Source organism: Schistocerca piceifrons, chromosome 9 (genome assembly GCF_021461385.2).
Source record: "Schistocerca piceifrons isolate TAMUIC-IGC-003096 chromosome 9, iqSchPice1.1, whole genome shotgun sequence".
Classification (NCBI taxonomy): Eukaryota; Metazoa; Arthropoda; class Insecta; order Orthoptera; family Acrididae; genus Schistocerca; species Schistocerca piceifrons.
The window spans coordinates 3,367,874-3,395,860 of NC_060146.1; positions in this window are offsets into that span (position 1 = coordinate 3,367,874).

Sequence of the window (27,987 nt, forward strand, 5' to 3'; positions counted from 1 at the left end):
CAAGAAGACTGACTCTTCTTACTGTCTATGTTTTGAACCATTCCTGTGACACTAGTTATAGATTACGATGCTTCACTCCAAGTTCACTATATCCCTTGGACCTTCTTATTGACGATGAAACACAGAAATTGCATCGGAATTAAATAGAAAAGGCACAATGCCGACATAAGTACAGGAAGACTGATTCTTCTTACTGACTATGTTTTGACCTATTCCTGTGACACTAGTTATATATTCCGATGCTTCACTTCTGGTTTACTGTATACCTTGGACCTTCTTATTGACGCTGAAACACAGAAATTGCATCGGAATTAAGTACAAAAGGCACAATGCGGATTAAGTACAAGAGGACTGACTCTTCCGACTGTCTATGTTTTGAACCATTCCTGTGACACTAGTTTTGGATTCCGATGCTTCACTTCAGTTTTACTGTATCCCTCTGACCTTATTGCCGATGAAACACAGAAATTGCATCGGAATTAAATACAAAAGGGACAACGCCAACTTAAGGACAAGAAGACTAACTCCTCTTACTGACTATGTTTTGAACCATTCCTGTGACACTAGTTGTAGATTCCGATGCTTCACTTCAGGTTTACTGTACCCTTGGACATTCTTATTGACGATGAAACACAGAAATTGCATCGGAATTAAATACAAAAGGCACAATGCCGACTTAAGGACAAGAAGACTGACTCATCTTATTGTCTATGTTTTGAACCGTTCCATCGACACTAGTTATAGATTCCGATGCTTCACTCCAGGTTTGCTGTATCCCTTGGACCTTTTATTGACGATGAGACAAAGAAATTGCATCGGAATTAAATAGAAAAGGCACAATGAAGACTTCAGTACACGAAGACTGACTCTTCTTACTGACTATGTTTTTAACCATTCCTGTGACACTAGTTATAAATTCCGATGCTTCACTTCAGGTTTACTGTATCCCTTTGACCTTCTTATTGACTATGAAACACAGAAATTATATCGGAATTAAATAAAAAAGGCACAATGCCGACTTAGGGACAAGAAGACTGACTGTTCTTACTGACTATGTATTGACCCATTCCTGTGACACTAGTTATAGATTCCGATGCTTCACTTCAGGTTTATTGTATCCCTCTGACCTTCTTATTGACGATGAAACACAGAAAAAGCATCGTAAATAAATAGAAAAGGCACAATGTCGACTTAAGTACAAGAAGACTGACTCTTCTTACTGTCTCTTTTTTGAACCATTCCTGTGATACTAGTTATAAATTCCGATGCTTCACTCCAGGTTTACTGTATCCCTTGGACCTTCTTATTGACGATGAAACACAGAAATTACAACTGAATTAAATAGAAAAGGCGCAATGCCGACTTAAGTACAAGAAGACTGACTCTTATTACTGACTATGCTTTGAACCACTCCTGTGACACTAGTTATATATTCCGATGCTTCACTTCAGGTTTACTGTTTCCCTTGGACCTTCTTATTGACGATGAAACACAGAAATTGCATCGGAATTAAATACAAAAGGCAAAATGCCGACTTACGTACAAGAAGACTGACTCATCTACTGTCTATGTTTTGAACCATTACTGTGACACTAGTTGTAGAGTCCCATGCTTCACTTCAGGTTTACTGTATCCCTTGGACCTTCTTATTGACGATGAAACACAGAAATTGCATCGCAATTAAATTCAAAAGGCGCAATGCCGACATAAGTACATGAAGACCGACTCTTCCTACTGACTATGTTTTGAACCATTCCTGTGAAACTAGTTATAGATTCCGATGCTTCACATCAGGTTTACTGTATACCTTTGACCTTCTTATCGACGATGAAATACAGAAATTGCATCGGAATTAAATACAAAAGGCACAATGCCGAATTAAGAACAAGAAGACCGACTCTTCTTACTGTCTATGTTTTGAACCATTCCATTGACACTAGTCATAGATTCCGATGCTTCACTCCAGTTTTACTGTATCCCTTGTACCTTCTTATTGACGATGAAACGCAGAAATTGCATCGGAATTAAATAGAAAAGGCACAATGCCGACTTAAGTACAAGATGACTGACTCTTCTTACTGTCTATGTTTTGAACCATTCCTGTGACACTAGTTACAGAATCCGATACTTCACTCCAGGTATACAGTATCCCTTGGACCTTCTTATTGACGATGAAACACAGAAAATTCATCGGAATTAAATACAAACGGCACAATGCCGACTTAAGGACAAGAAGACTGACTCTTCTTACAGACTATGTTTTAAACTTTTCCGGTGACACTAGCTATGGATTCCGATGCTTCACTTCAGGTTTACTGTATCCCTCTGACGTTCTTATTGACGACGAAAAACAGAAATGGCATCGGAATTAAATACAAAAGGCACAATGCCGACTTAAGTACAAAAAGACTGGCTCTTCCTACTGTCTATGTATTGAACCATTCCTGTGACACTAGTTATAGATTCCGATGCTTCACTTCAGGTTTACTGTATCCCTTGGACCTTATTATTGACGATGAAACACAGAAATTGCATCGGAATGAAATACAAAAGGCACAATGCCGACATAAGTACAAGAAGACTGACTCTTCTTACTGACTATGATTTGAACCATTCCTGTGACACTAGTTATAGATCCCGATGCTTCAATTCAGGTTTACTGTATCCCTCTGACCTTCTTATTGACGATGAAACACAGAAATTGCATCGGTGTTAAATAGAAACGCCACAAAGCCTTCTTAAGTACAAGAAGACTGACTCTTCTTACTGGCTATGATTTGAACCATTACTGTGACACTAGTTATACATTACGATGCTTGACTTCAGTTTTACTGTATCCCTAGGACCTTCGTATTGACGATGAAACACAGAAATTGCATCGGAATTAAATACAAAGGGCAAAATGCCGACTTAAGTACTCGAAGACTGATTCTTCTTGCTGTCTATGTTTTGAACCATTCCTCTGACACTAGTTATAGATTCCGATGCTACATTCCAGGTTTACTGTATCCCTCTGACCTTATTGCTGATGAAACACAGAAATTGCATCGGAATTAAATACAAAAGGGACAATGCCGACTTAAGGACAAGAAGACTGACTCTTCTTACTGAGTATGATTTGAACCATTCCTGTCACACTAGTTACAGATTCCGATGGTTCACTTCAGGTTTACTGTTTGCCTTGGACATTCTTATTGACGATGAAACACAGAAATCGCATCGGAATTTTAATACAAAAGGCACAATGCCGACTTAAGTACAAGAAGACTGACCCAAATACTGTCTATGTTTGAACCATTTCTGTGACACTAGTTATAGAGTCCGATGCTTGACTTCAGGTTTACTGTATCCCTTGGGCCTTCTTATTGACGATGAATCACAGAAATTGCATCGGAATTAAATACAAAAGGCACAATGCCGAAATAAGTACAAGAAGACTAACTCTTCTTACTGTCTATTTTTGAACCAGTCCTGTGACACTAGTTATGGACTAAGATGCTTCACTTCAGGTTTACTGTATCCCTTGGACCTTCTTATTGACGATGAATCACAGAAATTGCATCGGAATTAAATACAAAAGGCACAATGCCGACTTAAGTACACGAAGACTGACACTTCCAACTCTCTATGCTTTGAACCATTCCATTGACAGTAGTTACAGATTCCGATGCGTAACTTCAGGGTTACTGTATCCCTCTGACATTCTTCGTGACGATGAAACACAGAAATTCCATCGGAAATAAATACAAAAACACAATGCGGACTTAAGTACAAGAATAGTAACTCATGTTACTGCCTATGTTTTGAACCGTCCCTGTGGCACTAGTTATAGATTCCGATACTTCACTCCAGGTTTACTGTATCACTTGGACCTTCTTATTGACGATGAAACACAGAAATTGCATCGGAATTAAATAAAAAGGCACAATGCCGACTTAAGTAGAATAAGACTGACTCTTCTTACTGACTATGTTTTGAACCATTCCTGTGACACTACTTATGTATTCCGATGCTACACTTCAGGTTAACTGTATCCCTCTGACCTTCTTATTGACGATGAAACACAGAAATTGCATCGGAATTAAATAAAAAGGCACAATGCCGAAATAAGTACAAGTAGACTAACTCTTCTTACTGTCTATTTTTGAACCAGTCCTGTGACACTAGTTATAGACTCCGATGCTTCACTTCACGTTTACTGTATCCCTTGGACCTTCTTATTGACGAAGAAACACAGAAATTGCATCGGAATAAAATGCAACGGGCACAATGCCGACTTAAGTAAAAGATGACTGACTCTTCTTACTGTCTATGATTTGAACCATTCCTGTGACACTAGTTATAGTTTCCGAAGCTTCCCTTCAGAATTACTGTATCCCTTGGACCTTCTTATTGACGATGAAACACAGAAATTGCATCGGAATTAAATACGAAAGGCACAATGCCAACTTAAGTACAAGAAGACTGACTCTTCTTACTGACTATGTTTTGAACCATTCCTGTGACACTAGTTATGGATTCCGATGCTTCACTTCAGGTTTACTGTATCCCACTGACCTCCTTATTGACGATGAAACACAGAAATAACCTCGGAATTAAATAGAAAAGGCACAATGCCGACTCAAGTACATGAAGACTTATTCTTCTTACTGTCTATGTTTTGAACCATTCCTGTGACACTAGTTGTAGAATCCGATGCTTCACTTCAGGTTTACTGTATCCCTTGGACCTTCTTATTGACGATGAAACACAGAAATTGCATCGGAATTAAATACAAAAGACACAATGCCGACTTATGTACATGAAGACTGACCCTTCCAACTCTCTATGCTTTGAACCACTCATGTGACACTAGTTATAGATTCCCATGCTTCACTTCCGGTTTACTGTATCCCTCTGATCGTCTTATTGACAATGAAACACAGAAATTGCGTCGGAATTAAATAGAAAATGTACAATGCCGACTTCAGGACTAGAAGACTGACTCTTCCTACTGTCTATGTTTGAACCATTCCTGTGACACTAGTCATAGATTCCGATGCTTCACTCCAGGTTTACTGTATACCTTGGACCTTCTTATTGACGATGAAACACAGAAATTGCATCGGAATAAAATACAAGAGACACAATGCCGACTTAAGGACAAGGAGACTGACTTTTCCCACTGACTATGTTTTGAACCATTCCTGTGACACTAGTTATAGATTCCGATGCTTCACTTCAGGTTTACTGTATCCCTCTGACCTTCTTATTGCCGCTGAAACACAGAAATTGCATCGGAATTAAATACGAAAGGCACAATGCCAACTTAAGTACAAGAAGACTGTCTATTCTTACTGACTATGATTTGAACCATTCCTGTGACACTAGTTATAGATTCCGATGCTTCACTTCAGGCTTACTGTATCCCTCTGACCTTCTTATTGACGATGAATCACAGAAATAGCATCGGAATTAAATAGAAAAGGCATAATGCCGACTTAAGTACATGAGGGCTGACTCTTCTTACTGTCTATATTTTGAACCATTCCTGTGACACTAGTTGTAGATTCCGATGCTTCACTTCAGTTTTACTGTATCCCTTGTACCTTCTTATTGACGATGAAACACAGAAATTGCATCGGAATTAAATACAAAAGGCACAATGCCGAATTAAGTACAAGAAGACTGACTCTTCTTACCGTCTATTTTTGAACCAGTCCTGTGACTCTAGCTATAGATTCCGATGCTTCACTTCAGGTGTAGTGTATAACTCTGACCTTCTTATTGACGATGAAACACAGATATTGCATCGGAATTAAATACAAAAGGAACAATGCCGACTTAAGCACAAGAAGACTGACTCTTCTTACTTTCTATGTTTTGAACCATACCTGTGACACTAGTTATTGATGCCGATGCTTCACTCCAGGTTAACTGTATCCCTTGGACCTTCTTATTGACGATGAATCACAGAAATTGCATCGGAATTAAATACAAGAGACACGTTGCCGACTTAAGTACACGAAGACTTACCCTTCCAACTCTCTATGCTTTGAACCATTCCATTGACACTAGTTACAGATTCCGATGCTTAACTTCAGGGTTACTGTATCCCTCTGACATACTTCGTGACGATGAAACACAGAAATTATATCGGAATTAAATACAAAAGGCACAATGCCGAAATAAGTACAAGAAGACTGACTCTTCTTACTGTCTATATTTGAACCAGTCCTGTGACACTAGTTATAGACTCCGATGCTTCACTCCAGGTTTATTGTATCACTTGGACCTTCTTATTGACGATGAAACACAGAAATTGCATCGGAATAAAATGCAACGGGCACAATGCCGACTTAAGTAAAAGATGACTGACTCTTCTTCCTGTCTATGATTTGAACCATTCCTGTGACACTAGTTATAGTATCCGATGCTTCACTTCAGGATTACTGTATCCCTTGGACCATCTTATTGACGATGAAACTCAGAAATTTCATCGGAATTAAATACAATTGCCGTCTTAAGTACAAGAAGACTGACTCTTCTTACTTTCTATGTTTTGAACCATTCCTGTGACACTAGTTATAGATTCCGATGCTTCACTCCAGGTTTTCTGTATCCCTTGGACCTTCTTATTGACGATGAAACACAGAAATTGCATTGGAATTAAATAGAAAAGGCACAATGCCGACTTAAGGACAAGAAGACTGACTCTTGTTACAGACTATGCTTTTGAACTATTCCTGTGACACTAGCTATAGATTCCGATGCTTCACTTCATGTTTACTGTATCCCTCTGTCCTTCTTATTGACGATGAAACACAGAAATTGCATCGGAATTAAATACAAAAGGCACAATGCCGACTTAAGTACAAGAAGATTGACTCTTCTTACTGTCCATGCTTTGAACCATTCCATTGACACTAGTTATAGATTCCGATGCTTCACTCCAGGTTTACTGTATCCCTTGGACGTTCTTATTGACGATGAAACACAGAAATTGCATCGGAATTAAATACAAAAGGCACAATGCCGACATAAGGAGAAGAAGACTGACTGTTCTTACTGACTATGTTTTGAACCATTCCTGTGACACTAGCTATGAATTCCGATGCTTCAGTTCAGGTTTATTGTATCCCTCTGACTTTGTTATTGACGATGAAACACAGAAATTGGATCGGAATTAAATAGAAAAGACACAATGCCGACTTAAATACAAGAAGACTGACTCTTTTTACTGTCTATGTTTTGTACCATTCCTGTAACACTAGTTATAGATTCCGATGCTTCACTCCAGGTTCCCTTGGACCTTCTTATTGACGATGAAACACAGTAATGGCATCGGAATACAATACAAAAGGCACAATGCCAGCTTCAGGACAAGAAGACTGCCTCTTCTTACTGACTATGTTTTAAACCATTCCTGTGTCACTAGTTATAGATTCCGATCCTTCACTTCAGGTTTATTGTATCCCTCTGACCTTCTTACTGACGATGAAACACAGAAATTGCAACTGAATTAAATAGAAAAGGCACAATGCCAAGTTAAGTACAAGAAGACTGACCTTTCTTACTGTCTATGTTTGAACCATTCCTGTGACACTAGTTATAGATTCCGATGCTTCACTCCAGGTTTACTGTATCCCTTGGACCTTCCTATTGACGATGAAACACAGAAATTGCATCGGAATTAAATAGAAAAGCACAATGCCGACTTAAGTAAAAGAAGACTGACTCTTCTTACTGAGTATGCTTTGAACCATTCCTGTGACACTAGTTATAGATTCCGATGCTTCACTTCAGGTTTACTGTATACCTTGGACCTTCTTATTGACGATGAAACACAGAAATTGCATCGGAAATAAATACAAAAAGACAATGCCGACTTAAGTACAAGAATACTGACTCATCTTACTGTCTATGTTTTGAACCGTCCCTGTGATACTAGTTATAGATTCCGGTGCTTCACTCCAGGTTTACTGTATCCCTTGGACCTTCTTATTGACGATGAAACACAGAAATTGTATCGGAATTAAATACAAAAGGCACAATGCCGACTTAAGTACAAGGAGACTGACTCTTATTACTGACTATGTTTTGAACCATTCCTGTGACACTAGTTATCGATTCCGATGCTTCACTTCAGGATTACTCTATCCCTCTGACCTTCTTATTGACGATGAAACACAGAAATTGCATCCGAATTAAATAGAAATGGCACAATGATAACTTAAGTACAAGAAGACTGACTCTTCTTACTGACTATGGTTTGAACCATTTGTGTGACGCTAATTATAGATTCCGATGCTTCAGGTTTACTGTATCCCTTGGACCTTCTTAATGACGATGTAACACAGAAATTGCATCAGAATTAAATACAAAAGGCAATATGCCGACTTAATTACACGAAGACTGACTCTTCTTACTGTCTATGCTTTGAACCATTATTCTGACACTAGTTATAGATTCCGATGCTACACTCCAGGTTTACTGTATCCCTTGGACCTTCTTATTGACGATGAATCACAGAAATTGCATCGGAATTAAATAGAAAAGGCACTATGAAGACATATGTACAAGAAGACTGACTCTTCTTACTGACTATGTTTTGAACCATTCCTGTGACACTAGTTTTGGATTCAGATGCTTCACTTCAGGTTTAGTGTCTCCCTCTGACCTTCTTGCCGATGAAACACAGAAATTGCATCGGAATTAAATACAAAAGGCACAATGCCGACTTACGGACAAGAAGACTGGCTCTTCTTACAGACCATGTTTTGAACCATTCCTGTGACACTAGTTATAGATTCCGATGCTTCACTTCAGGTTTTCTGTTTCCCTTGGATAATCTTATTGACGATGAAACACAGAAATTGCATGGGAAATAAATACAAAAGGCACAATGCCGACTTAAGTACAAGAAGACTGACTCTTCTACTGTCTATGTTTTTAACCATTTCTGTGACACTAGTTGTAGAGTCCGATGCTTCACTTCAGGTTTACTGTATCCCTTGGGCCTTCTTATTGACGATGAATCACAGAAATTGCATCGGAATTAAATACAAAATGCACAATGCCGACTTAAGTACAAGATGACTGACTCTTCTTACTGTCTACGTTTTGAACCATTCCTGTGACACTAGTTATAGATTCCGATGCTTCACTCCAGGTTTACTGTATCCCTTGGACCTTCTTATTGACGATGAAACACAGAAATTGTATCGGAATTAAATACAAAAGGCACAATGCCGACTTAAGTACAAGGAGACTGACTCTTCTTACTGACTATGTTTTGAACCATTCCTGTGACTCTAGTTATCGATTACGATGCTTCACTTCAGGTTTACTCTATCCCTCTGACCTTCTTATTGACGATGAAACACAGAAATTGCATCGGAATTATATACAAAAGGCACAATGCCGAATTAAGTACAAGAAGACTGACTCTTCTTACTGTCTGTATTTGAACCAGTCCTGTGACACTAGTTATAGACTCCGATGCTTCACTCCAGGTTTGCTGTATCCTTTGGACCATATTAATGACGATGAAACGCAGAAATTTGCCTCGGAAAAAAATACAAAAGGCACAATGCCGACATAAGTAAAAGAAGTCTGACTCTTGTTACTGTCTATGATTTGAACCATTCCTGTGACACTAGTTATAGATTTCGATGCTACACTCCAGGTTTACTGTATCCCTCTGACCTTCTTATTGACGATGAAACACAGAAATTGCATCGGAATTAAATAGAAAAGTCACAATGCCGACTTAAGTAAAAGAAGACTGACTCTTCTTACTGACTATGTATTGAACCATACCTGTGACACTTGTTATAGATTCCGATGCTTCACTTCAGGATTAATCTATCCCTCTGACCTTCTTATTGACCATGAAATACAGAAATTGCATCGGAATTAAATACGAAAGGCACAATGCCAACTTAAGTACAAGAAGACTGTCTATTCTTACTGACTATGATTTGAACCATTCCTGTGACACTAGTTATAGATTCCGATGCTTCACTTCAGGCTTACTGTATCCCTCTGACCTTCTTATTGACGATGAATCACAGAAATAGCATCGGAATTAAATAGAAAAGGCATAATGCCGACTTAAGTACATGAGGGCTGACTCTTCTTACTGTCTATATTTTGAACCATTCCTGTGACACTAGTTGTAGATTCCGATGCTTCACTTCAGTTTTACTGTATCCCTTGTACCTTCTTATTGACGATGAAACACAGAAATTGCATCGGAATTAAATACAAAAGGCACAATGCCGAATTAAGTACAAGAAGACTGACTCTTCTTACCGTCTATTTTTGAACCAGTCCTGTGACCCTAGCTATAGATTCCGATGCTTCACTTCAGGTGTAGTGTATAACTCTGACCTTCTTATTGACGATGAAACACAGATATTGCATCGGAATTAAATACAAAAGGAACAATGCCGACTTAAGCACAAGAAGACTGACTCTTCTTACTTTCTATGTTTTGAACCATACCTGTGACACTAGTTATTGATGCCGATGCTTCACTCCAGGTTAACTGTATCCCTTGGACCTTCTTATTGACGATGAATCACAGAAATTGCATCGGAATTAAATACAAGAGACACGTTGCCGACTTAAGTACACGAAGACTTACCCTTCCAACTCTCTATGCTTTGAACCATTCCATTGACACTAGTTACAGATTCCGATGCTTAACTTCAGGGTTACTGTATCCCTCTGACATACTTCGTGACGATGAAACACAGAAATTATATCGGAATTAAATACAAAAGGCACAATGCCGAAATAAGTACAAGAAGACTGACTCTTCTTACTGTCTATATTTGAACCAGTCCTGTGACACTAGTTATAGACTCCGATGCTTCACTCCAGGTTTATTGTATCACTTGGACCTTCTTATTGACGATGAAACACAGAAATTGCATCGGAATAAAATGCAACGGGCACAATGCCGACTTAAGTAAAAGATGACTGACTCTTCTTCCTGTCTATGATTTGAACCATTCCTGTGACACTAGTTATAGTATCCGATGCTTCACTTCAGGATTACTGTATCCCTTGGACCATCTTATTGACGATGAAACACAGAAATTTCATCGGAATTAAATACAATTGCCGTCTTAAGTACAAGAAGACTGACTCTTCTTACTTTCTATGTTTTGAACCATTCCTGTGACACTAGTTATAGATTCCGATGCTTCACTCCAGGTTTTCTGTATCCCTTGGACCTTCTTATTGACGATGAAACACAGAAATTGCATTGGAATTAAATAGAAAAGGCACAATGCCGACTTAAGGACAAGAAGACTGACTCTTGTTACAGACTATGCTTTTGAACTATTCCTGTGACACTAGCTATAGATTCCGATGCTTCACTTCATGTTTACTGTATCCCTCTGTCCTTCTTATTGACGATGAAACACAGAAATTGCATCGGAATTAAATACAAAAGGCACAATGCCGACTTAAGTACAAGAAGATTGACTCTTCTTACTGTCCATGCTTTGAACCATTCCATTGACACTAGTTATAGATTCCGATGCTTCACTCCAGGTTTACTGTATCCCTTGGACGTTCTTATTGACGATGAAACACAGAAATTGCATCGGAATTAAATACAAAAGGCACAATGCCGACATAAGGAGAAGAAGACTGACTGTTCTTACTGACTATGTTTTGAACCATTCCTGTGACACTAGTTATGAATTCCGATGCTTCAGTTCAGGTTTATTGTATCCCTCTGACTTTGTTATTGACGATGAAACACAGAAATTGGATCGGAATTAAATAGAAAAGACACAATGCCGACTTAAATACAAGAAGACTGACTCTTTTTACTGTCTATGTTTTGTACCATTCCTGTAACACTAGTTATAGATTCCGATGCTTCACTCCAGGTTCCCTTGGACCTTCTTATTGACGATGAAACACAGTAATGGCATCGGAATACAATACAAAAGGCACAATGCCAGCTTCAGGACAAGAAGACTGCCTCTTCTTACTGACTATGTTTTAAACCATTCCTGTGTCACTAGTTATAGATTCCGATCCTTCACTTCAGGTTTATTGTATCCCTCTGACCTTCTTACTGACGATGAAACACAGAAATTGCAACTGAATTAAATAGAAAAGGCACAATGCCAAGTTAAGTACAAGAAGACTGACCTTTCTTACTGTCTATGTTTGAACCATTCCTGTGACACTAGTTATAGATTCCGATGCTTCACTCCAGGTTTACTGTATCCCTTGGACCTTCCTATTGACGATGAAACACAGAAATTGCATCGGAATTAAATAGAAAAGCACAATGCCGACTTAAGTAAAAGAAGACTGACTCTTCTTACTGAGTATGCTTTGAACCATTCCTGTGACACTAGTTATAGATTCCGATGCTTCACTTCAGGTTTACTGTATACCTTGGACCTTCTTATTGACGATGAAACACAGAAATTGCATCGGAAATAAATACAAAAAGACAATGCCGACTTAAGTACAAGAATACTGACTCATCTTACTGTCTATGTTTTGAACCGTCCCTGTGATACTAGTTATAGATTCCGGTGCTTCACTCCAGGTTTACTGTATCCCTTGGACCTTCTTATTGACGATGAAACACAGAAATTGTATCGGAATTAAATACAAAAGGCACAATGCCGACTTAAGTACAAGGAGACTGACTCTTATTACTGACTATGTTTTGAACCATTCCTGTGACACTAGTTATCGATTCCGATGCTTCACTTCAGGTTTACTCTATCCCTCTGACCTTGTTATTGACGATGAAACACAGAAATTGCATCCGAATTAAATAGAAATGGCACAATGATAACTTAAGTACAAGAAGACTGACTCTTCTTACTGACTATGGTTTGAACCATTTGTGTGACGCTAATTATAGATTCCGATGCTTCAGGTTTACTGTATCCCTTGGACCTTCTTAATGACGATGTAACACAGAAATTGCATCAGAATTAAATACAAAAGGCAATATGCCGACTTAATTACACGAAGACTGACTCTTCTTACTGTCTATGCTTTGAACCATTATTCTGACACTAGTTATAGATTCCGATGCTACACTCCAGGTTTACTGTATCCCTTGGACCTTCTTATTGACGATGAATCACAGAAATTGCATCGGAATTAAATAGAAAAGGCACTATGAAGACATATGTACAAGAACACTGACTCTTCTTACTGACTATGTTTTGAACCATTCCTGTGACACTAGTTTTGGATTCAGATGCTTCACTTCAGGTTTAGTGTCTCCCTCTGACCTTCTTGCCGATGAAACACAGAAATTGCATCGGAATTAAATACAAAAGGCACAATGCCGACTTACGGACAAGAAGACTGGCTCTTCTTACAGACCATGTTTTGAACCATTCCTGTGACACTAGTTATAGATTCCGATGCTTCACTTCAGGTTTTCTGTTTCCCTTGGATAATCTTATTGACGATGAAACACAGAAATTGCATGGGAAATAAATACAAAAGGCACAATGCCGACTTAAGTACAAGAAGACTGACTCTTCTACTGTCTATGTTTTTAACCATTTCTGTGACACTAGTTGTAGAGTCCGTTGCTTCACTTCAGGTTTACTGTATCCCTTGGGCCTTCTTATTGACGATGAATCACAGAAATTGCATCGGAATTAAATACAAAATGCACAATGCCGACTTAAGTACAAGATGACTGACTCTTCTTACTGTCTACGTTTTGAACCAATCCTGTGACACTAGTTATAGATTCCGATGCTTCACTCCAGGTTTACTGTATCCCTTGGACCTTCTTATTGACGATGAAACACAGAAATTGTATCGGAATTAAATACAAAAGGCACAATGCCGACTTAAGTACAAGGAGACTGACTCTTCTTACTGACTATGTTTTGAACCATTCCTGTGACTCTAGTTATCGATTACGATGCTTCACTTCAGGTTTACTCTATCCCTCTGACCTTCTTATTGACGATGAAACACAGAAATTGCATCGGAATTATATACAAAAGGCACAATGCCGAATTAAGTACAAGAAGACTGACTCTTCTTACTGTCTGTATTTGAACCAGTCCTGTGACACTAGTTATAGACTCCGATGCTTCACTCCAGGTTTACTGTATCCTTTGGACCATATTAATGACGATGAAACGCAGAAATTTGCCTCGGAAAAAAATACAAAAGGCACAATGCCGACATAAGTAAAAGAAGTTTGACTCTTGTTACTGTCTATGATTTGAACCATTCCTGTGACACTAGTTATAGATTTCGATGCTACACTCCAGGTTTACTGTATCCCTCTGACCTTCTTATTGACGATGAAACACAGAAATTGCATCGGAATTAAATAGAAAAGGCACAATGCCGACTTAAGTAAAAGAAGACTGACTCTTCTTACTGACTATGTATTGAACCATACCTGTGACACTTGTTATAGATTCCGATGCTTCACTTCAGGATTAATCTATCCCTCTGACCTTCTTATTGACCATGAAATACAGAAATTGCATCGGAATTAAATACAAAAGGCACAATGCCGATTAAGTACAAGACGTCTGACTTTCCTTGCTGTCTATGTTTGAATCTTTCCTGTGACACTAGTTATAGATTCCGATGCTTCACTTCAGGTTTACTGTATCCCTCTGACTTTCTTACTGACGTTGAAACACAGAAATTGCATCGGAATTAAATACGAAAGGCACAATGCCAACTTAAGTACAAGAAGACTGACCCTTCGTACTGACTATGTTTTGAACAATTCCTGTGACACTAGTTATGGATTCCGATGCTTCACTTCAGGTTTACTGTATCCCACTGACCTCCTTATTGACGATGAAACACAGAAATAACCTCGGAATTAAATAGAAAAGGCACAATGCCGATTTAAGTACATGAAGACTGATTCTTCTTACTTTCTATGTTTTGAACCATTCCTGTGACACTAGTTATTGATTCCGATGCTTCACTCCAGGTTTACCGTATCCCTTGGAATTTCATATTGACGATGAAACACAGAAATTTCATCGGAATTAAATACAATTGCCGTCTTAAGTACAAGAAGACTGACTCTTCTTACTTTCTATGTTTTGAACCCTTCCTGTGACACTAGTTATAGATTCCGATGCTTCACTAAAGGTTTTCTGTATCCCTTGGACCTTCTTATTGACGATGAAACACAGAAATTGCATCGGAATTAAATAGAAAAGGCACAATGCCGACTTAAGGACAAGAAGGCTGACTCTTCTTACTGACTATGGTTTGAACCATTTCTGTGACGCTAATTATAGATTCCGATGCTTCAGGTTTACTGTATCCCTTGGACCTTCTTAATGACGATGTAACACAGAAATTGCATCAGAATTAAATACAAAAGGCAATATGCCGACTTAATTACACGAAGACTGACTCTTCTTACTGTCTATGCTTTGAACCATTATTCTGACACTAGTTATAGATTCCGATGCTACACTCCAGGTTTACTGTATCCCTTGGACCTTCTTATTGACGATGAATCACAGAAATTGCATCGGAATTAAATAGAAAAGGCACAATGAAGACATATGTACAAGAAGACTGACTCTTCTTACTGACTATGTTTTGAACCATTCCTGTGACACTAGTTTTGGATTCCGATGCTTCACTTCAGGTTTAGTGTCTCCCTCTGACCTTCTTGCCGATGAAACACAGAAATTGCATCGGAATTAAATACAAAAGGCACAATGCCGACTTACGGACAAGAAGACTGGCTCTTCTTACAGACCATGTTTTGAACCATTCCTGTGACACTAGTTATAGATTCCGATGCTTCACTTCAGGTTTTCTGATTCCCTTGGATAATCTTATTGACGATGAAACACAGAAATTGCATGGGAAATAAATACAAAAGGCACAATGCCGACTTAAGTACAAGAAGACTGACTCTTCTACTGTCTATGTTTTTAACCATTTCTGTGACACTAGTTATAGAGTCCGATGCTTCACTTCAGGTTTACTGTATCCCTTGGGCCTTCTTATTGACGATGAATCACAGAAATTGCATCGGAATTAAATACAAAAGGCACAATGCCGACTTAAGGACAAGAAGACTGACTCATCTTATTGTCTATGTTTTGAACCGTTCCATCGACACTAGTTATAGATTCCGATGCTTCACTCCAGGTTTGCTGTATCCCTTGGACCTTTTATTGACGATGAGACAAAGAAATTGCATCGGCATTAAATAGAAAAGGCACAATGAAGACTTCAGTACACGAAGACTGACTCTTCTTACTGACTATGTTTTTAACCATTCCTGTGACACTAGTTATAAATTCCGATGCTTCACTTCAGGTTTACTGTATCCCTTTGACCTTCTTATTGACTATGAAACACAGAAATTATATCGGAATTAAATAAAAAAGGCACAATGCCGACTTAGGGACAAGAAGACTGACTGTTCTTACTGACTATGTATTGACCCATTCCTGTGACACTAGTTATAGATTCCGATGCTTCACTTCAGGTTTATTGTATCCCTCTGACCTTCTTATTGACGATGAAACACAGAAAAAGCATCGTAAATAAATAGAAAAGGCACAATGTCGACTTAAGTACAAGAAGACTGACTCTTCTTACTGTCTCTTTTTTGAACCATTCCTGTGATACTAGTTATAAATTCCGATGCTTCACTCCAGGTTTACTGTATCCCTTGGACCTTCTTATTGACGATGAAACACAGAAATTACAACTGAATTAAATAGAAAAGGCGCAATGCCGACTTAAGTACAAGAAGACTGACTCTTATTACTGACTATGCTTTGAACCACTCCTGTGACACTAGTTATATATTCCGATGCTTCACTTCAGGTTTACTGTTTCCCTTGGACCTTCTTATTGACGATGAAACACAGAAATTGCATCGGAATTAAATACAAAAGGCAAAATGCCGACTTACGTACAAGAAGACTGACTCATCTACTGTCTATGTTTTGAACCATTACTGTGACACTAGTTGTAGAGTCCCATGCTTCACTTCAGGTTTACTGTATCCCTTGGACCTTCTTATTGACGATGAAACACAGAAATTGCATCGCAATTAAATTCAAAAGGCGCAATGCCGACATAAGTACATGAAGACCGACTCTTCCTACTGACTATGTTTTGAACCATTCCTGTGAAACTAGTTATAGATTCCGATGCTTCACATCAGGTTTACTGTATACCTTTGACCTTCTTATCGACGATGAAATACAGAAATTGCATCGGAATTAAATACAAAAGGCACAATGCCGAATTAAGAACAAGAAGACCGACTCTTCTTACTGTCTATGTTTTGAACCATTCCATTGACACTAGTCATAGATTCCGATGCTACACTCCAGTTTTACTGTATCCCTTGTACCTTCTTATTGACGATGAAACGCAGAAATTGCATCGGAATTAAATAGAAAAGGCACAATGCCGACTTAAGTACAAGATGACTGACTCTTCTTACTGTCTATGTTTTGAACCATTCCTGTGACACTAGTTACAGAATCCGATACTTCACTCCAGGTATACAGTATCCCTTGGACCTTCTTATTGACGATGAAACACAGAAAATTCATCGGAATTAAATACAAACGGCACAATGCCGACTTAAGGACAAGAAGACTGACTCTTCTTACAGACTATGTTTTAAACTTTTCCGGTGACACTAGCTATGGATTCCGATGCTTCACTTCAGGTTTACTGTATCCCTCTGACGTTCTTATTGACGACGAAAAACAGAAATGGCATCGGAATTAAATACAAAAGGCACAATGCCGACTTAAGTACAAAAAGACTGGCTCTTCCTACTGTCTATGTATTGAACCATTCCTGTGACACTAGTTATAGATTCCGATGCTTCACTTCAGGTTTACTGTATCCCTTGGACCTTATTATTGACGATGAAACACAGAAATTGCATCGGAATGAAATACAAAAGGCACAATGCCGACATAAGTACAAGAAGACTGACTCTTCTTACTGACTATGATTTGAACCATTCCTGTGACACTAGTTATAGATCCCGATGCTTCAATTCAGGTTTACTGTATCCCTCTGACCTTCTTATTGACGATGAAACACAGAAATTGCATCGGTGTTAAATAGAAACGCCACAAAGCCTTCTTAAGTACAAGAAGACTGACTCCTCTTACTGGCTATGATTTGAACCATTACTGTGACACTAGTTATACATTACGATGCTTGACTTCAGTTTTACTGTATCCCTAGGACCTTCGTATTGACGATGAAACACAGAAATTGCATCGGAATTAAATACAAAGGGCAAAATGCCGACTTAAGTACTCGAAGACTGATTCTTCTTGCTGTCTATGTTTTGAACCATTCCTCTGACACTAGTTATAGATTCCGATGCTACATTCCAGGTTTACTGTATCCCTCTGACCTTATTGCTGATGAAACACAGAAATTGCATCGGAATTAAATACAAAAGGGACAATGCCGACTTAAGGACAAGAAGACTGACTCTTCTTACTGAGTATGATTTGAACCATTCCTGTCACACTAGTTACAGATTCCGATGGTTCACTTCAGGTTTACTGTTTGCCTTGGACATTCTTATTGACGATGAAACACAGAAATCGCATCGGAATTTTAATACAAAAGGCACAATGCCGACTTAAGTACAAGAAGACTGACCCAAATACTGTCTATGTTTGAACCATTTCTGTGACACTAGTTATAGAGTCCGATGCTTGACTTCAGGTTTACTGTATCCCTTGGGCCTTCTTATTGACGATGAATCACAGAAAATGCATCGGAATTAAATACAAAAGGCACAATGCCGAAATAAGTACAAGAAGACTAACTCTTCTTACTGTCTATTTTTGAACCAGTCCTGTGACACTAGTTATGGACTAAGATGCTTCACTTCAGGTTTACTGTATCCCTTGGACCTTCTTATTGACGATGAATCACAGAAATTGCATCGGAATTAAATACAAAAGGCACAATGCCGACTTAAGTACACGAAGACTGACACTTCCAACTCTCTATGCTTTGAACCATTCCATTGACAGTAGTTACAGATTCCGATGCGTAACTTCAGGGTTACTGTATCCCTCTGACATTCTTCGTGACGATGAAACACAGAAATTCCATCGGAAATAAATACAAAAACACAATGCGGACTTAAGTACAAGAATAGTAACTCATGTTACTGCCTATGTTTTGAACCGTCCCTGTGGCACTAGTTATAGATTCCGATACTTCACTCCAGGTTTACTGTATCACTTGGACCTTCTTATTGACGATGAAACACAGAAATTGCATCGGAATTAAATAAAAAGGCACAATGCCGACTTAAGTAGAATAAGACTGACTCTTCTTACTGACTATGTTTTGAACCATTCCTGTGACACTACTTATGTATTCCGATGCTACACTTCAGGTTAACTGTATCCCTCTGACCTTCTTATTGACGATGAAACACAGAAATTGCATCGGAATTAAATAAAAAGGCACAATGCCGAAATAAGTACAAGTAGACTAACTCTTCTTACTGTCTATTTTTGAACCAGTCCTGTGACACTAGTTATAGACTCCGATGCTTCACTTCACGTTTACTGTATCCCTTGGACCTTCTTATTGACGAAGAAACACAGAAATTGCATCGGAATAAAATGCAACGGGCACAATGCCGACTTAAGTAAAAGATGACTGACTCTTCTTACTGTCTATGATTTGAACCATTCCTGTGACACTAGTTATAGTCTCCGAAGCTTCCCTTCAGAATTACTGTATCCCTTGGACCTTCTTATTGACGATGAAACACAGAAATTGCATCGGAATTAAATACGAAAGGCACAATGCCAACTTAAGTACAAGAAGACTGACTCTTCTTACTGACTATGTTTTGAACCATTCCTGTGACACTAGTTATGGATTCCGATGCTTCACTTCAGGTTTACTGTATCCCACTGACCTCCTTATTGACGATGAAACACAGAAATAACCTCGGAATTAAATAGAAAAGGCACAATGCCGACTCAAGTACATGAAGACTTATTCTTCTTACTGTCTATGTTTTGAACCATTCCTGTGACACTAGTTGTAGAATCCGATGCTTCACTTCAGGTTTACTGTATCCCTTGGACCTTCTTATTGACGATGAAACACAGAAATTGCATCGGAATTAAATACAAAAGACACAATGCCGACTTATGTACATGAAGACTGACCCTTCCAACTCTCTATGCTTTGAACCACTCATGTGACACTAGTTATAGATTCCCATGCTTCACTTCCGGTTTACTGTATCCCTCTGATCGTCTTATTGACAATGAAACACAGAAATTGCGTCGGAATTAAATAGAAAATGTACAATGCCGACTTCAGGACTAGAAGACTGACTCTTCCTACTGTCTATGTTTGAACCATTCCTGTGACACTAGTCATAGATTCCGCTGCTTCACTCCAGGTTTACTGTATACCTTGGACCTTCTTATTGACGATGAAACACAGAAATTGCATCGGAATAAAATACAAGAGACACAATGCCGACTTAAGGACAAGGAGACTGACTTTTCCCACTGACTATGTTTTGAACCATTCCTGTGACACTAGTTATAGATTCCGATGCTTCACTTCAGGTTTACTGTATCCCTCTGACCTTCTTATTGCCGCTGAAACACAGAAATTGCATCGGAATTAAATACGAAAGGCACAATGCCAACTTAAGTACAAGAAGACTGTCTATTCTTACTGACTATGATTTGAACCATTCCTGTGACACTAGTTATAGATTCCGATGCTTCACTTCAGGCTTACTGTATCCCTCTGACCTTCTTATTGACGATGAATCACAGAAATAGCATCGGAATTAAATAGAAAAGGCATAATGCCGACTTAAGTACATGAGGGCTGACTCTTCTTACTGTCTATATTTTGAACCATTCCTGTGACACTAGTTGTAGATTCCGATGCTTCACTTCAGTTTTACTGTATCCCTTGTACCTTCTTATTGACGATGAAACACAGAAATTGCATCGGAATTAAATACAAAAGGCACAATGCCGAATTAAGTACAAGAAGACTGACTCTTCTTACCGTCTATTTTTGAACCAGTCCTGTGACCCTAGCTATAGATTCCGATGCTTCACTTCAGGTGTAGTGTATAACTCTGACCTTCTTATTGACGATGAAACACAGATATTGCATCGGAATTAAATACAAAAGGAACAATGCCGACTTAAGCACAAGAAGACTGACTCTCTTACTTTCTATGTTTTGAACCATACCTGTGACACTAGTTATTGATGCCCGATGCTTCACTCCAGGTTAACTGTATCCCTTGGACCTTCTTATTGACGATGAATCACAGAAATTGCATCGGAATTAAATACAAGAGACACGTTGCCGACTTAAGTACACGAAGACTTACCCTTCCAACTCTCTATGCTTTGAACCATTCCATTGACACTAGTTACAGATTCCGATGCTTAACTTCAGGGTTACTGTATCCCTCTGACATACTTCGTGACGATGAAACACAGAAATTATATCGGAATTAAATACAAAAGGCACAATGCCGAAATAAGTACAAGAAGACTGACTCTTCTTACTGTCTATATTTGAACCAGTCCTGTGACACTAGTTATAGACTCCGATGCTTCACTCCAGGTTTATTGTATCACTTGGACCTTCTTATTGACGATGAAACACAGAAATTGCATCGGAATAAAATGCAACGGGCACAATGCCGACTTAAGTAAAAGATGACTGACTCTTCTTCCTGTCTATGATTTGAACCATTCCTGTGACACTAGTTATAGTATCCGATGCTTCACTTCAGGATTACTGTATCCCTTGGACCATCTTATTGACGATGAAACACAGAAATTTCATCGGAATTAAATACAATTGCCGTCTTAAGTACAAGAAGACTGACTCTTCTTACTTTCTATGTTTTGAACCATTCCTGTGACACTAGTTATAGATTCCGATGCTTCACTCCAGGTTTTCTGTATCCCTGGACCTTCTTATTGACGATGAAACACAGAAATTGCATTGGAATTAAATAGAAAAGGCACAATGCCGACTTAAGGACAAGAAGACTGACTCTTGTTACAGACTATGCTTTTGAACTATTCCTGTGACACTAGCTATAGATTCCGATGCTTCACTTCATGTTTACTGTATCCCTCTGTCCTTCTTATTGACGATGAAACACAGAAATTGCATCGGAATTAATACAAAAGGCACAATGCCGACTTAAGTACAAGAAGATTGACTCTTCTTACTGTCCATGCTTTGAACCATTCCATTGACACTAGTTATATAGATTCCGATGCTTCACTCCAGGTTTACTGTATCCCTTGGACGTTCTTATTGACGATGAAACACAGAAATTGCATCGGAATTAAATACAAAAGGCACAATGCCGACATAAGGAGAAGAAGACTGACTGTTCTTACTGACTATGTTTTGAACCATTCCTGTGACACTAGTTATGAATTCCGATGCTTCAGTTCAGGTTTATTGTATCCCTCTGACTTTGTTATTGACGACTGAAACACAGAAATTGGATCGGAATTAAATAGAAAGACACAATGCCGACTTAAATACAAGAAGACTGACTCTTTTTACTGTCTATGTTTTTGTACCATTCCTGTAACACTAGTTATAGATTCCGATGCTTCACTCCAGGTTCCCTTGGACCTTCTTATTGACGATGAAACACAGTAATGGCATCGGAATACAATACAAAAGGCACAATGCCAGCTTCAGGACAAGAAGACTGCCTCTTCTTACTGACTATGTTTTAAACCATTCCTGTGTCACTAGTTATAGATTCCGATCCTTCACTTCAGGTTTATTGTATCCCTCTGACCTTCTGTACTGACGATGAAACACAGAAATTGCAACTGAATTAAATAGAAAAGGCACAATGCCAAGTTAAGTACAAGAAGACTGACCTTTCTTACTGTCTATGTTTGAACCATTCCTGTGACACTAGTTATAGATTCCGATGCTTCACTCCAGGTTTACTGGTATCCCTTGGACCTTCCTATTGACGATGAAACACAGAAATTGCATCGGAATTAAATAGAAAAGCACAATGCCGACTTAAGTAAAAGAAGACTGACTCTTCTTACTGAGTATGCTTTGAACCATTCCTGTGACACTAGTTATAGATTCCGATGCTTCACTTCAGGTTTACTGTATACCTTGGACCTTCTTATTGACGATGAAACACAGAAATTGCATCGGAAATAAATACAAAAAGACAATGCCGACTTAAGTACAAGAATACTGACTCATCTTACTGTCTATGTTTGAACCGTCCCTGTGATACTAGTTATAGATTCCGGTGCTTCACTCCAGGTTTACTGTATCCCTTGGACCTTCTTATTGACGATGAAACACAGAAATTGTATCGGAATTAAATACAAAAGGCACAATGCCGACTTAAGTACAAGGAGACTGACTCTTATTACTGACTATGTTTTGAACCATTCCTGTGACACTAGTTATCGATTCCGATGCTTCACTTCAGGTTTACTCTATCCCTCTGACCTTCTTATTGACGATGAACACAGAAATTGCATCCGAATTAAATAGAAATGGCACAATGATAACTTAAGTACAAGAAGACTGACTCTTCTTACTGACTGGGTTTGAACCATTTGTGTGACGCTAATTATAGATTCCGATGCTTCAGGTTTACTGTATCCCTTGGACCTTCTTAATGACGATGTAACACAGAAATTGCATCAGAATTAATTACAAAAGGCAATATGCCGACTTAATTACACGAAGACTGACTCTTCTTACTGTCTATGCTTTGAACCATTATTCTGACACTAGTTATAGATTCCGATGCTACACTCCAGGTTTACTGTATCCTTGGACCTTCTTATTGACGATGAATCACAGAAATTGCATCGGAATTAAATAGAAAAGGCACTATGAAGACATATGTACAAGAACACTGACTCTTCTTACTGACTATGTTTTGAACCAATTCCTGTGACACTAGTTTTGGATTCAGATGCTTCACTTCAGGTTTAGTGTCTCCCTCTGACCTTCTTGCCGATGAAACACAGAAATTGCATCGGAATTAACATACAAAAGGCACAATGCCGACTTACGGACAAGAAGACTGGCTCTTCTTACAGACCATGTTTTGAACCATTCCTGTGACACTAGTTATAGATTCCGATGCTTCACTTCAGGTTTTCTGTTTCCCTTGGATAATCTTATTGACGATGAAACACAGAAATTGCATGGGAAATAAATACAAAAGGCACAATGCCGACTTAAGTACAAGAAGACTGACTCTTCTACTGTCTATGTTTTTAACCATTTCTGTGACACTAGTTGTAGAGTCCGATGCTTCACTTCAGGTTTACTGTATCCCTTGGGCCTTCTTATTGACGATGAATCACAGAAATTGCATCGGAATTAAATACAAAATGCACAATGCCGACTTAAGTACAAGATGACTGACTCTTCTTACTGTCTACGTTTTGAACCATTCCTGTGACACTAGTTATAGATTCCGATGCTTCACTCCAGGTTTACTGTATCCCTTGGACCTTCTTATTGACGATGAAACACAGAAATTGTATCGGAATTAAATACAAAAGGCACAATGCCGACTTAAGTACAAGGAGACTGACTCTTCTTACTGACTATGTTTTGAACCATTCCTGTGACTCTAGTTATCGATTACGATGCTTTCACTTCAGGTTACTCTATCCCTCTGACCTTCTTATTGACGATGAAACACAGAAATTGCATCGGAATTATATACAAAAGGCACAATGCCGAATTAAGTACAAGAAGACTGACTCTTCTTACTGTCTGTATTTGAACCAGTCCTGTGACACTAGTTATAGACTCCGATGCTTCACTCCAGGTTTGCTGTATCCTTTGGACCATATTAATGACGATGAAACGCAGAAATTTGCCTCGGAAAAAAATACAAAAGGCACAATGCCGACATAAGTAAAAGAAGTCTGACTCTTGTTACTGTCTATGATTTGAACCATTCCTGTGACACTAGTTATAGATTTCGATGCTACACTCCAGGTTTACTGTATCCCTCTGACCTTCTTATTGACGATGAAACACAGAAATTGCATCGGAATTAAATAGAAAAGGCACAATGCCGACTTAAGTAAAAGAAGACTGACTCTTCTTACTGACTATGTATTGAACCATACCTGTGACACTTGTTATAGATTCCGATGCTTCACTTCAGGATTAATCTATCCCTCTGACCTTCTTATTGACCATGAAATACAGAAATTGCATCGGAATTAAATACAAAAGGCACAATGCCGACTTAAGTACAAGACGTCTGACTTTCCTTACTGTCTATGTTTGAATCTTTCCTGTGACACTAGTTATAGATTCCGATGCTTCACTTCAGGTTTACTGTATCCCTCTGACTTTCTTACTGACGTTGAAACACAGAAATTGCATCGGAATTAAATACGAAAGGCACAATGCCAACTTAAGTACAAGAAGACTGACCCTTCGTACTGACTATGTTTTGAACAATTCCTGTGACACTAGTTATGGATTCCGATGCTTCACTTCAGGTTTACTGTATCCCACTGACCTCCTTATTGACGATGAAACACAGAAATAACCTCGGAATTAAATAGAAAAGGCACAATGCCGATTTAAGTACATGAAGACTGATTCTTCTTACTTTCTATGTTTTGAACCATTCCTGTGACACTAGTTATTGATTCCGATGCTTCACTCCAGGTTTACCGTATCCCTTGGAATTTCATATTGACGATGAAACACAGAAATTTCATCGGAATTAAATACAATTGCCGTCTTAAGTACAAGAAGACTGACTCTTCTTACTTTCTATGTTTTGAACCCTTCCTGTGACACTAGTTATAGATTCCGATGCTTCACTCCAGGTTTTCTGTATCCCTTGGACCTTCTTATTGACGATGAAACACAGAAATTGCATCGGAATTAAATAGAAAAGGCACAATGCCGACTTAAGGACAAGAAGACTGACTCTTCTTACTGACTATGGTTTGAACCATTTCTGTGACGCTAATTATAGATTCCGATGCTTCAGGTTTACTGTATCCCTTGGACCTTCTTAATGACGATGTAACACAGAAATTGCATCAGAATTAAATACAAAAGGCAATATGCCGACTTAATTACACGAAGACTGACTCTTCTTACTGTCTATGCTTTGAACCATTATTCTGACACTAGTTATAGATTCCGATGCTACACTCCAGGTTTACTGTATCCCTTGGACCTTCTTATTGACGATGAATCACAGAAATTGCATCGGAATTAAATAGAAAAGGCACAATGAAGACATATGTACAAGAAGACTGACTCTTCTTACTGACTATGTTTTGAACCATTCCTGTGACACTAGTTTTGGATTCCGATGCTTCACTTCAGGTTTAGTGTCTCCCTCTGACCTTCTTGCCGATGAAACACAGAAATTGCATCGGAATTAAATACAAAAGGCACAATGCCGACTTACGGACAAGAAGACTGGCTCTTCTTACAGACCATGTTTTGAACCATTCCTGTGACACTAGTTATAGATTCCGATGCTTCACTTCAGGTTTTCTGATTCCCTTGGATAATCTTATTGACGATGAAACACAGAAATTGCATGGGAAATAAATACAAAAGGCACAATGCCGACTTAAGTACAAGAAGACTGACTCTTCTACTGTCTATGTTTTTAACCATTTCTGTGACACTAGTTATAGAGTCCGATGCTTCACTTCAGGTTTACTGTATCCCTTGGGCCTTCTTATTGACGATGAATCACAGAAATTGCATCGGAATTAAATACAAAAGGCACAATGCCGACTTAAGAACAAGAAGACTGACTCTTCTTACTGTCTATATTTTGAACAATTCCAGTGACACTAGTTATAGATTCCGATGCTTCACTTCAGGTTTAGTGTATCCATTGGGCCTTCGTATTGACGATGAAACACAGAAATTGCATCGGAATTAAATACAAAATGCACAATGCCGACTTAAGTACAAGATGACTGACTCTTCTTACTGTCTACGTTTTGAACCATTCCTGTGACACTAGTTATAGATTCCGATGCTTCACTCCAGGTTTACTGTATCCCTTGGACCTTCTTATTGACGATGAAACACAGAAATTGTATCGGAATTAAATACAAAAGGCACAATGCCGACTTAAGTACAAGACGTCTGACTTTCCTTACTGTCTATGTTTGAATCTTTCCTGTGACACTAGTTATAGATTCCGATGCTTCACTTCAGGTTTACTGTATCCCTCTGACTTTCTTACTGACGTTGAAACACAGAAATTGCATCGGAATTAAATACGAAAGGCACAATGCCAACTTAAGTACAAGAAGACTGACCCTTCGTACTGACTATGTTTTGAACAATTCCTGTGACACTAGTTATGGATTCCGATGCTTCACTTCAGGTTTACTGTATCCCACTGACCTCCTTATTGACGATGAAACACAGAAATAACCTCGGAATTAAATAGAAAAGGCACAATGCCGATTTAAGTACATGAAGACTGATTCTTCTTACTTTCTATGTTTTGAACCATTCCTGTGACACTAGTTATTGATTCCGATGCTTCACTCCAGGTTTACCGTATCCCTTGGAATTTCATATTGACGATGAAACACAGAAATTTCATCGGAATTAAATACAATTGCCGTCTTAAGTACAAGAAGACTGACTCTTCTTACTTTCTATGTTTTGAACCCTTCCTGTGACACTAGTTATAGATTCCGATGCTTCACTCCAGGTTTTCTGTATCCCTTGGACCTTCTTATTGACGATGAAACACAGAAATTGCATCGGAATTAAATAGAAAAGGCACAATGCCGACTTAAGGACAAGAAGACTGACTCTTGTTACAGACTATGCTTTTGAACTATTCCTGTGACACTAGCTATAGATTCCGATGCTTCACTTCATGTTTACTGTATCCCTCTGTCCTTCTTATTG